The sequence below is a fragment of the Arachis hypogaea genome, chromosome 19 (genome assembly GCF_003086295.3).
Source record: "Arachis hypogaea cultivar Tifrunner chromosome 19, arahy.Tifrunner.gnm2.J5K5, whole genome shotgun sequence".
In the NCBI taxonomy this organism is placed as follows: Eukaryota; Viridiplantae; Streptophyta; class Magnoliopsida; order Fabales; family Fabaceae; genus Arachis; species Arachis hypogaea.
The window spans coordinates 65,186,873-65,200,916 of record NC_092054.1 but is presented as its reverse complement, the minus strand read 5'-3'; positions in this window follow the sequence as shown (position 1 = coordinate 65,200,916).

Below are 14,044 nucleotides of genomic sequence, written 5' to 3'. Positions count from 1 at the left end.
TAAGTATGGGGAAAAGTTGAATTTGGAAACATTTGGTTTGAGAATTGAGTGTGTTAGAATTTTCTGAAAATGTGAAAAAAAATGTTTAGGACATGATTCATGCATCCAATAATTTAATCATATGCATTGAGAAAAATAAAAGAAAAGAAAATATATATATATATATATATATATATATATATATATATATATATATATATATAAAAAGTGAGAAAAAGAAAAAAAAAAAGAGAAGAGCAATTAAGCAAAAAGGGGACAAAATACCCCAAAGTAAATGGTGAAAGCAATGCATATGTACTGTACCTGAAATTAGAATGCATGAATTTGTGGAAAACATGGTTAATGGATAGTTAGATGTGGTATTATGATTCATGGATTGTCTAAAGTTAGGTGGAAAGTTTAAGTTAATTAAGGATTCAAATTTTAGTCCACTTGGCCAAATACAATCCTACCTTGATCCTAACCCCATTACAACCCTTAAAAGACCTCTTGATATGTGTATCTGTGCATTAAATTTATGATGATTGTTAGATAAAGAGCAAGCCTTAGAAAGCAAGGTTAGTAGAGAATTGAGAGAATCGAACCTTAAACACTTGAGTGATTAGAGTGTATACACTGCCAGTGAGGGTTCGATGCTCAATTCCTTGTTCCCTGCTTTCATGAGCTATTTTCTTCTTGCAAGTCTATTTGTACTTCATTTTCATGATTTGAATTAGTAAAATCCAGTTCATATTTCTTCTTGAAAGATTTGTTTACTTTTAACTAAGTAGGTAGAAACATTTTGTATTTAGTTGCATTCATATAGATAGGATTGCATTTCATACATTTTACCATTCCTCTTCACTCCTTTATAGCTTCTCTTGAGCTTAGCATGAGGACATGCTAATGTTTAAGTGTGGGGAGGTAGATAAACCACTATTTTATGGTTTATCTTGTGCTTAATTGAGTGGTTTTTATCAACTCTTTACCCACTTATTCATACTATTTGCATGGTTTTACATTTGCCTTCCTAATTATGTGCTTTGATTGAAAACATGCTTCTTTGGCCTTAAGTTCCCTATGTTTAAACCTCTCTTATTACCATTAGATGCCTTGATATGTGTGTTAAGTGATTTCAGAGATTACAGGGCAAGAATGGCTCAGAGGATGGAAAGGAAGCATGCAAAAGTGGAAGGAATACAAGAAGTTGGAAAAATTGCTAAGCTGTCCAGCTTGACCTCTTCGCACTCAAACAACTATAACTTTAGCTACAGAGGTCCAAATGACGCGGTTTCAGTTGCGTTGGAAAGATAAAGTCCGGGACTTTGATTTGATATATAATATGCCATAGTTTCTCTGACGCTAGGCAACGCGGTCGCGTGATCCACGCGGATGCGTCGCAGTGGCGAAAAATCAGCGTGGCAGATTTCTTCTCCAGCGATTTCTGGGCTGTTTTCGACCCAGTTTGCGTCCCAGAAAACACAGATTAGAGGCTATAAAGTGGGGGAATGCATCCATATATGAACAAGCTCTCATAATTCACAATTTTAGATTTAGATGTAGTTTTTAGAGAGAGAGGTTCTCTCCTCTCTCTTAGGATTAGGATTTAGGATTTCTCTTAGTTTTAGGAGTGCCTCTCAATCCCAGATTCAATGTTCTTTTACTTTATATTTATCTCTTACTTTCAGATACTTTAATCCTTATATTAGTTATGTTGCCTATTTGCCTTATGCTACATTCATGTTATGATTTTCTTAATTAATATTATTTGAGGTATTTCAGATTTAAGATTGCTTAGCTTTATTTATATTGATGCTTTTAATTTAATTTAGAATTTTCCCTCTTGGCTTTGGTTGAGTCATTAGAGACACTTGAGTTATCAAACTCATTGTTGGTTGAAAATTGGAATTCTTCAAGAATTAATTCGTGTTCCAATAACTCTAACTTTTCTCAAGGAAAGACTAGGATCTGAGGAGTAAAAATTAATTCATCCACTTAACTTACCTTCATAGTTAGAGGTTAACAAAGTGGGAGAAAAATCCAATTCTCATCACAATTGATAAGGATAACCAGGATAGGACTTCCAGTTCTTATACCTTGCCAAGAGCTTTGTTATTTATTATTTTAACGACTTGTTATCTTACATTACTTCTTCCTTACTTCCAAAACCCCAATTTACAAAACTCATAACCAATAATAAGAACATACTTCCCTGCAATTCCTTGAGAAGACGACCCGAGGTTTAAATACTCGGTTATCAATTTTAAAGGGGTTTGTTACTTGTGACAACCAAAACTTTTGTAAGAAAGGTTGATTGCTTGGTTTAGTAACTATACTTGCAACGAGAGTTTACTATAACCTCTAAACCATCAATCTTCAAGTTTCTTTAGGCAGCTCGTTGAGTCCCTCTTTACAAGTGAAGAATAATCTTTTGTGCTGTTATATTTTGTTTTAGGCTATGTATATATGTATATATAGATTTTCCGCATGTATATTTTGTATTTTGGCCTTTGGAGAAACAAGTGTTTAGTATATGTTTTGGGATAACTTTGGGTTATGTTTTATATATATGTATGTATATTCTGGCCAGCCTTAGCTTCACCGGTCGAGTTTGGAGCTTGATAGCTATATATTTGGAACTCCAATAATTATATATATGTGATATCTTTCCTTTTTAATGTCTTTTATCCATCTTACGCGTATATTTGCAAGTGTGATGCAAATTTCTGTCTTTTCTTTTGTTTAGCTTCTTCTTCAAGGCTCCTAGATATGAGTTCTTTCAACTATATTTATATACATCTCTTTCTTTCAGAGGTCGTAATACCTCGCCACCTCTGCTTTACGACTTAAGCATAAGGCTCTGTGTGATAGGGTGTTACAAAAGCAAATCACTCACCTCACTTAAATACACATAGAAAAATGTGTATAATAGCACCCATAAAATTTATTCATACAAAAATTGCATAAAATATCTTACAAACTTGTTTAAATAGACCATTAATTGATCAGTTTAAAAATGAACTAAATCTTCCTAGAATAAAATTATGAAATCTGAAATTAAATAAAAGATATGAATCCAAAATTAACTCTAACTAATTCAAATCAAATTTGATCTTATTAGATTAGATTAGATTTGATCTAAATATTAAACATCAAAAGATGCTACTAAACAAAGGCAAAGACATTAACTTTTTTAGCCTTACTCTCACTAGCCATCACTCAAAGGCAAAGACATTAATTCTAAAATGGCCAAGTAATTAAAATCATGCAAAGATTCACAAAACACCCAACAGAGTAATAAATTGCAGAATTATAAGAAAGCTCAATATTCTCACAAGCAACATCTATATAGAAGGAAAATCAGATTGAGCTTCATAAAAATTATTCATATATTTAAATACAAATAAGTTGGGAGTAAGAGTAGTGATTAGATCATATCTTTTGAACAACTCATCAATAACCACATTGTCATTACCTTGTTCAATCACATATGGAAAATAATCAATCAACTCCGTCCACTTTGCATGTCTTTTGTACAAGATCCCTTGTACTATCAAATATAAAACATACAACACCTTGTCGTATGTTGAGTACTTGATACGTCTTTCATATTACTGCTTACTAAAATTTGGAATTGGTTGTCTTTCTTCCTTCCCATCGACGTTATTTCCTTCGATACTTACTATAAAACTTATAAAATCTTGAAAAACTAACATGAAAACACTAGGTATTTCAAGGTTAGATATATGAAAAATTAAAGACTCTTTGAAATTTAATGATACTAATGCACTCTTGCCTAAACTAGAATTATCTTGATCTCTCTCACAAGTATATTTATTGTTCTTAGTTTTTTTTCTCCCATTGACTATGTAACAACCCAATTAGCAAACAAACCTTTTGCCGGAAGTACAATGAAGCAGGCACCTTAAAATATACTAGTACAGTAAAGCAAACACCTTAAATGTACTAGCAGGCACCTCAACACACTAACCTCGCCTAGCACTACAGAAAGCTAACTTTTGGAGCCATTTAGATTGGGAATCTGAAAAATCCGGATGACATGGTCAGACTCCGTGCAACGAGTTGGATCCGAATCTGAAGATAAAAAATTATATTATTATTTTAGTAGTTATAGTTAAACCTGAGATAAGTTTAATAATATAATAATCGGATCTAAAATCTTCCAAAACGAATTAATGTCAGCATTCTCTGATGAGCTTAGCTATGTTAAGACAATCTAGTAGATCCTTCATAGCTAAGATATTCATGTTATTAGTATCATATATACTAGTAGCTTATATGTTTACTTTAGAAAAGTAAACACATGTGATCTGATATATCTAGCTTTGGTAATTATCACCCAAATGATATTTTAACGATAACTCACTTTATGACTCACCTTCTTAATGACATAGTCTCCTCCATTTCAGCCACCTCCTCCTTCATTTGTTCACCTTCATCCACGAAATTTCGAGAAAAAGAATAAGAGAGAAAACCAAGCAAATATGTCCATTTTCATCAAGCTTCAAGTTCGGCTAACTAGAGAGCCAAAACCCTTCTCAAAAATCTAAACCGATAAAAGTGTTCTCCTTGATCTCCTCTTTACTCTTATATTAATTTTCCTGAGGTAAATTAAAGTAGGATTTATGTTTCTTCCTCTTGAAGTCTCGGCCATGATGTATCCATGGAAGAAACTTGATGTTCTTAATGTTGTTGATGTTCTTCTTAGGAAAATCTAATTAGAAGCCTTATGGAATAAGGAATCCTTGATTTCCAGCTTGAAAGGTGAAGAAAACTTCTTACTCCTTGCTAAAGAAGGTTTGATTTTGATGATGCACTAAACGAGTATCCATGTTTTGTTCTAATTCATGATTGATTCATGTTCTAGGTATCTTGAGAAGTGTAGCTTTAAAGTTTTACGCTCAAGGGGTGAGTAAAACTCTCCCTTTTCCCTTGTTTGTAATTCGGTCTTCATGGCTTTCTTAGGCTAAAGGTTATCTTTGACTGAAAACTAGGCAAGAAAGTGGTGTTAGAAGTTCCAAGAGAAAACTGGTTACAAGCTTAAAAGAAAAGTAAGAGTTTAGTTGTATTAATTGTATGAAAAGTGTATGTTTGTTGTGTGATTGATAAATTAATGATTATTGATTCGTATTAGATGTTTAAAAGGTTGTTTGGTGATATTTGTATGTTATTTACAAGCTTAGAAACTTGGTGTTCCTTAGAAGTACCATGGTCGAATTGTTAGGTACTTGTAAGGGACCTTGTTCTAAGCTTGTTTAATATTTTTGAAGTGAAAATTGAAGGTTTAATTCATGAAAACAACAATACTTAAAGATATCAAGTAAACGCTTAAAGAAAATGTTAATAATCAAAGAAGATAAGAGAAGCGAAATATATCAAGAGGGAGAAGAATTTGGTCAAGGAGAAAAGATAGTGAGATGAAAATGTTAAAAAGTGGGGTATAGTGGTCTTTTGATGAAAGATTGAGGTCGAAATGATAATTTGAGGATACAAGGACATTATGACCATTTAATAAAATATGAGGGTAAAAAAGTCATTTTGGTTTTCAGGGATAAAAAGGTAATTATATAAGAGATCAAGGGTAAAAAGATAATAATGAAAAGTGATAGGGCAAGATAGTAAATATATAAAATCTTGAGGACAAAAAGATTATAAAATTATTTTACGAAAGCTGAGGGGCATAACGATAATTTTGGTAAAAAATTAAGGACATAAATGTAATATTACGAAAAAGCTAAGGATATAATGGTAATTTAAGTAAAGAGGGGAAAAAATATAATTTAAGGCTAAGAACGTTGAGCCATTTTACATAACAGATTTAAGGTAAATGTGAGGAACTGAGGGAAGATCAGTGATGACTAAAAGAGAAGAGAAAAAGTAATGAAGAAAGAAAAAATTGAAAAAGACAGAATGCTTATAATGAACATTCTTAAAAGATTATTAACAGAATAATAAATGAATAAATGTCTTAGTCCTGATGAATGATTAAATTTTTGCCTAACAAGTCAAGGGTTTGGTAACAACCCGAATTTTCATGTCAACACGATATTTTTCGAAAAATGTTATTTTCAACAATTAGTTTTATTCGATGAGTCAATTCTGAGCTTTGAAGTAAAATAAATGATAATATAATTTTATTATTATGTTATTAAATGATTTTACATGCTATAATTATAATAGAGCCTAGATATTATTATTATTATTATTATCAAATCTGATATTTGCCGATATAAGTAATTATCGGTATTTCTTCATGAGTTTAAAGTTGCTAATGTTTCATCAAATATCTTTTATTCTTAAGTTACTAATGTCATTTATATTAGTAACTCATATATATTTAACCCTAAGACCTAAATATATATTATTATTACTTGTGTTTTAATATATCCAGTTTTTATAATTATTCGTTTAAGATATTTATAACTTGAATCGTTTACTCAGTAGCTCCAGACCTTGACACCTAGTCAATAATCATCCTTAATCATCATTACATCTATTAAACTTTTCCCTTAAGTGACCGAAAAAGAAAAACAAAACAAAAGAAAGAAAGCACGAGAATATTGAGGGAGAAAATCATGACACATGCCCTCTTCATTTACTAACCAATGACACTTAATCATGAATAATCACTAACCATCTTCATTTCTCTTCATTCACCACTGAACTGAACTTGAAAAAAAAAAAGAAGAGAGAGAGTCAGGGGTATTCCTGAGAGAACCGTGACCCTCCACCATTTTCCTTCTTCAATTTCTTTTAATCTGTAACTCCAATAAAAAATCTAAACCGATTAAAGTGATCGTATCTTCCTCCTCTATACGTTCGTGTCACTTTTGTTCGCTAGAAGTTGATGGTGATGTCGCTTCCTTTCCCCTTGAGTTTGGCCAAAAAGCTTCTTCAGCTGCTTGCTCAAAAAGCTTCTCTTGAGTTTCCGTTATCTTGATTTCGTACAGAGGTAGGGTTTTGGTAATTTCTCACCGGTTAAATTTGTATTGGATGAGTGAATTAATGTTGTGATTGATTGCTAATTGGAGTGATTCAATTTATGTTGAATTTTTGTGATATATTGATATTTGTGATAAGTTTGAGGTTCGTTCGGTTTAAATACAGCCAAGAACCGAATTATTTTGATGAATCCATAGCGAGGATTATTTTGGAAATCAAGTAAAACACGAGGATGTGGTAGGCGTGGTGCGAACCTTGTAGATGATCATATGAGTGATGTGAATGCTTTTATTGCTGCGGTAAATACCATGGCTGAGGCTGTGCGTGAAATGAAAACTGCTACAATACGAGTAATTGACTGTTTAGGAGAGAGGAATGGAGATCGTAATGGAGGTCATAATGGTGAGTGCAACGGAGACTGTAATGGTAATTGTAATGACCAAATTTTCAGTATTTCTAGATCATACCGGAAACTGAGTGCTACTAATTTGTCTTCCTAATTATTATCTATTATTTATCATATGAGCCTGATTCGTTGTTGAAGTGTTGTTATTTTGTGGGGTAAATTTTTTTCAAAACATTTAAGTTTTCAGGCATGAACATACATAGATGATATCATAAGTAACAACAAGATAAGCAGTCAAAAGTAAACACACATTTATATAAATTCATACATCTCAAACAACTGACATCATTCAGTCATCTAGCCTTTATTAGATCATAGATCTTAGGTTAGAACACCCCTAGATATAGCTAGATAATAACCTTATACATATATATATATATATATATACATACATACAACATCCCAGGCCCTGACCTGTTCAAGGAGTCCATAAGCTGGCGCCCAGGCTAGCCTAGACTCTTCACTCACCTAGTCCCTCTAAAATACTAATGTGAGGGAAAGTACATTCTAGGTCTTCAAAACTCAAGTCAGGTGGAACGTCATCAACGAACTACGGAAGGGTACTCATGCTTGCATCTGAAGGGAGAAGGGAGAGAGAAGGGGTAAGAACTGGGGAGTTCTTAGTAAGGTCGGGGTTATTAGTTAAGTTCATTTATAATGTCTTTGCAAGTTTCTAAGTCCTTTGAAAATCAGTGGTTTAACCATCAAAAACTCAAAACCTTTTTTAAAGAAATCAGTTAATTAACCCAAAATCAAAACTCACTTTTCAGATAAAAGAATCTTAAAAGTTCCCCAGTGGTATGAATGACCAACCTGTTCCAAACATAGGTTAATTAAGTCTATGTTGAACCAGCTTGATATTTCACACTTTACTAAACCACACTCAAACTAATCAAGGCTTTCGGCCCATCACATGATCAATCATGGCTTCAAGCCTAAACAGCTCAATCACATCCAGTTCACCACAACTCAACCAATTTCAGTTACAAACACAAGCAATAAGGTTCAAGCACAATCAAGAACAGCTACATCAAGTATAGCAATTAGCAATTAAACAAAATTATTCACAAAGGAAATCCAATTACAATATGCACAAATAAGTATGATGCATGTCTGGTCCTACTGCAGGTAATGAGCTCATTTGTCGGTTACAGACCCACTCCCGACGTTACCCGGAGTCCTTTGACCAGGTAGGGCTTTCCTGTTGGCAATACCCATCGCAAGAGTCCTTTGACTTGTAGAGTGGCACTAGCTACCCACTACAAGAGTCCTTTGACTTGCAGGACGGAGCTAGTTTGCCCAACACACTCACTGTAAGGGTCCTTTGACTTACAAGAGCACACACACACACTCACTGTAAGAGTCCTTTGACTTACAGGAGCATATGCTAGTTGTGTTTTCTTGACACCTCTGTAAGAGTCCTCTGACTTACAGAATAGCACTATAGCTAAGTATCCCAGGAAAGCGTTCTCAGTGGTCGCACCACCATTTATCTGACTGCCTCTCTGCAGCAGATTCTTACATAACCATTCTCAAGCATCGCCCGAAGGCTCATAAGTCACATATAACCATACTTTCCATCACTTAGAAATCATCCTTTTTCATCTTTCCACAATCATAAGTCAAGCATCACAGTGATGTCATTTCATAATTCTCTGTATACATCACAACATCACAACAGCACACTGCTATATAGTTCTTAACTCCCTTTCTTTCTAACATGTTTGTAAGTTTTTAGAACTTATTTCATTACCTTACATTCTTCGATACCTTATCTTATACCTTCACTTAGGTGTTTAATAAAGAGAATTAGGGAGTTATAGACTCAAAACTGCCATCTTGAGACTTTTGGGAAAAATTGTCTTTTTATCAATATTTTATTATTATTAATAAAATAATATTATTAATAAAATAATATTTTAATATTTTAATATTAAAATAATAATATTTTATTCAACTTTCAAAAATTGCATTTTGACCCCTGAACTTTTTGGAAATTGCATTTTGACCCCTTAACTTTAATATTTGCACTTGGGCCCCTTAACTTTTCTTTAATTAACTTTCAACCCCAAACTTTTTAATAATTGCATTTTGTCCTCAAAATCATCAAATGAACGTTTTCACATCCTTCCAAAAACCAAAAACATTTTTCCAAAAGTTCATCAAATTTTAGCTTGATTTTCAACCAGTTTTTCAAACTTTTCGGTAACCGATTTTTACCTGATTTTGACCAAACCAAAGAGCAACGTTTCAGCCATCAAATACACATAAAAAACAAGTCAAATATCATGAATTTCATGGCTGGAAAGCCACGTTTTCCAGCAGCAACAACAACAACTTCAGAACCATCAAAAACATAATTTTCAAGCATTAAACAACAAGATCTCATGATCAAACCATCACACAAACACTCAAAATCAAGCCTCAAGCAACAAGATCTGATTTAACACTTCAAGAACACAGCCAATCATTGATTAATTTACCAAACCTTACTTTCTTTGCTGCTGCTAAAAGTTGAACTAAAAACAAGCTTCTAGAAGCACTTTTACGCCTATTTTAACATCAAAAATAACTTTAGAACCATATGAACCATGAAGGCTGAAGCTTCATGATAATGAAAAGAAGGTTATTCTCACCTTAAAGCAGCTAGAGATCACGTTTACTTAGAGCCTATGGTGGTTGAACAAGAGATCCGAAGAGAAAACATGAAGAAAACACCATTAGCTTGAGTTTCCACCATGGCTGAAACTTCAAGGAGGAGGAGCAGCCATCATACCTTAATTTACTCCTTAAAAATTGTCATAAAAATGAAGAGGAGAAAGAGATGAACATTTTGGTCGGATTAGATTTTTGATACGGGTTTTAGTTTGAGAAAGAACGGAGGTTGAAGCTCAGGTGTTCATGGAAGTTCTTTCACTTTCTCTCATGGTGATTTTCGAATTCTAACTTGTTTAGAAAGTAAAAATGATAGTAATGATGATACATGGGAGAATGTGGGGTTTGGATAAGCATTATCCTAAAGTTTGGTGTAAAAATATCTCAAGAAAGGATAATTACTGAAGCTAGATGTGTTAGAATACAAGTGTTTCTTACTTTTCTCTTAAGAAAGCTTGGCTCGGAGAGAAAGAAAGGAAACATGTGGTGGCTAACTCTGGGAGAGCCACGTGTCACTGGGTGCTGACTCATCAGAGTTTAATAATAAAATATCATTCTGGAGATAATTACTAAAACTAGATACATCAGATTACACTACTAAAGGATAAGCATGAGCTTTACTAGTATAAATGATACTAGTAACATGATAATCATCAGAATAAACGATATATGATGAAGCATTAGCATTGCTAAGTTCATCTAGGAATGCCGGTATTATCCATTACCGGAAGATTTCTAGCTCAGTTATTACATTACTAAACATAGATGAACATTAACCACAGTAGAAAAAATAATAATATAATATTCCAAATAAAATAATAATATATGAATATTATATTAATATAATTTTTCTCTCGAAATTCGTGACTGGCTCGTCACATAGAGACTAACCACGGAAATCAGAATTTTGAAATTCGGACTCGAAGTGGCTCAAAAACGCAACTTTTCACGACTTGCTTACTTAGATCAGGAGAGGTGTCTGGTGCAGTCAGCTTGATGACACAGCACCTGTGCAGCAGAGGTGCTTATATGCACTAAAATTCCTAAAAATTTCATAAAATTTCCGTTTGATCCCAAAAAACCGCTGTTTCTTCGAGGCTAAAAGCTAGGCCGTTACAGTAATGAAGGCGTTGGAAATCACAACAACCCTATGATGCTGAAAACTTTTATGAAAGTAAATCCGCCCAAGTTTAGAGGAATGCTGGTGGCTAATGAAGCTGATAATTGGTTCTGTGGTATCGAAAAGTTGCTACGAGCGCAACATATGCCAGAAGGACAACATGTGGAGTTTGCAACCTATATGCTGGTGGGAGAAGCTGAACACTGGTGGCATGGAGTGAAATGCTTGTTGAGACAGGAGGTGGAAGAGATTGTCTGGGATACTTTTAAGGAGGAATTTTACAAAAAGTATTTCCTTAGATCCGTTCGTGATGCTAAAGAGATGGAATTGATGCAGTTGAAACAAGGGAATATGTCAGTAGTAGAGTAAACCCGAAAATTTGAGGATCTATGCCGATTCTCTAAGATCTGTGATGAGAGATTTATGCCGGTTTAGAATTTCTCAATATAGAAAAGAGCTTCTTCGTGATAGCATAGTCCAAACCGGCAATCAAATCCTCACATCAAAGTTTAAAATAAAGGTTGTCACAATGCGAACCAGTATAAAAAACCGAGAGTATTTAAACCTCGAGTCGTTCTCCCTAGGAATTGTAATCGAGTGCTAAATTATTGGCTATGAGGGAATGGGGGTTGAGATAAAAATTGACAAGAAAATAAAAGGCAAGTAAGTAAATAAGCATGCAAGGAATTTAACTCAAAGCAAGTGAAACAATGAAAATAGAATTTAAGTGGCAAAAAGGAACTCTTGGCAAGGGTTAGTGTGCACGAAATTGACTCCGCAATATTCACACAGATAGATCGGCAAGTGCACTGAGTTATCCAAGTAATACCTCAGGTGAGTGAGGGTCGATTCTACAGAGATTGTTGGTTTGAACAAGCAATGGCTATCTTGTAGATCTTAGTCAGGTAGATAGAAAATATAGTTATGGAAAAATGCATAAAAACAGAATAAATAAAGTATTACTGGATAGATGTGAATTCAATTGATAAGAGAACGGTTGAGGCTTCGGAGATACTTCCTCCTTCTGGATCAACTTTTCTCACTGTCTACTTCAACTTCTGATGATTCATTCCATGGCAGGCTGTAAGTGATTAACGCCAGGTCAGTGGTCATTAATCTTCTCTGCTTCAGATCAAACTCTAGGTCAGTGGTCATCCAATCTGAACGGGGGTGAAGCTCCTGCAGTCCATTCCTTTGGTGATCCTACTCAAAGCATCACAGACAAGGTCGGATTCTGGATTAGAGAACGCTGCTCCATTGATTCTAGCCTATACCACAAAGGTCCTATTCTCCCCGTACCTTAGCTGAACTGATGTCTCCAAGTCCCCAACGAAGTCATGGATTAGCCGTCTAAGAGATGTATAATCAAGCTTGTTGTTCAGTGCTATCCCGTCAAGGACTCGCAAGAGCCCATGTAGAATAGGGATGGTGGTCAAGTTACACTTCCAATTCATTAGAATAAAGAACGAAAATACATCTTAGAATGGAATCAAGCATAGATTGAAATAGAACAATGATATTATTAATCCATAATAATCAGCAGAGCTCCTAACCTTAACCTAGGAGGTTAGTGACTCATGGCTTACAGAAAGTAGTAATGTATTCAAAAATATGGTATAATGTCCTGAACAAGGGTGATCCTTGTTCTATATATACTAATTTAATAACTAAGAAGTACAAAAAATATGATAGAATAGACTAGAGGTGCGAAATCCATCCTTGGGCCCACTTTGGTTGAGTACTTGGACTGAGCTTGGCGTCCACTTTGAGGAATGGGAGGTGAACCACGCTGCCTTGTGCTTGTGTTGGGCGTTGAACGCCCACTAGGGGGTGGTTGGCATTCAACGCCAGCTTTGGATCTCCTTTGGAGCGTTGGACGCCAGCTAGGGGGTAGCTCCTTGGCGTTCAATGCCCAGAATGGGCAGGCTCCTTTGAATAAAAGTATAGAGCATTATATATTGCTGGAAAGCTCTGGAAGTTAGATTTTCAATGCCGTTGAGAACGCATAAATTGGACCTCTATAGCTCTAGAAATGCTCGTTTGAGTACACGGAGGTCAGATCCTAACAGCTTCTGCTACGCTTTCCTTGCCTCTGAATCGGACTTTGCCAAAACTCTTCAATTTCAGCCAGAAAATAGTTGAAATCATCGAAAAACACAAACTCAAAGTAGAATCCAAAAATATGAATTTTGCATTAAAACTGATGAAAATATAATAAAACTTAAACAAAACATAACAAAAACTATATGAAAATGATGCCAAAAAGTGTATAAAATATCCACTCATCAGTTAGGAATTATGGATTCCTATTCTAGTCATTGACCCCAAACATGGTAATTGTGAAGAATTCCAATTAGTCAATCCTAACATCGAGGATAAGTCAAAAGGGCATAATTGATCTCAATCCACAAATCCTAGTCAACTCACTAATTAACTTAGTGAAAGATTAGCGTTAGTGGAAACCAAACCAACTAACAATCCTAATCACAATATAGAATGGACATCTATGACTCAAGGTCACCTAATTGCCCAATTTCAGGCCAAGAGTATTATACAAAAACTATAATAGGCATTTTATGAAACACTTAGTATACACAAAAGGAAAATATCATAAATTGCAATAATGATAAAATCTATAACTACTAATTACAAAGAAATAATAATAATCACTCAAACAAACATCAAAGGAATATAAAATATCAAAATTTCATTAAAGAAATCAAAATTGACAAGAGGCCCCTAAAATTGTGAGCCACATGACTATTAATGAAGTCACGCACCCAGACTTGTGCATACGCACAGAAGGTTATGCGTACGCACACATTGAAATGCTTTTCTCCCTTGTTTCTTCTTGTGTTATCCCAATTTGCATATTTTCTTTCCACTTCTCCCACATCTTTCTTGCCTAATTGACCTAAAAA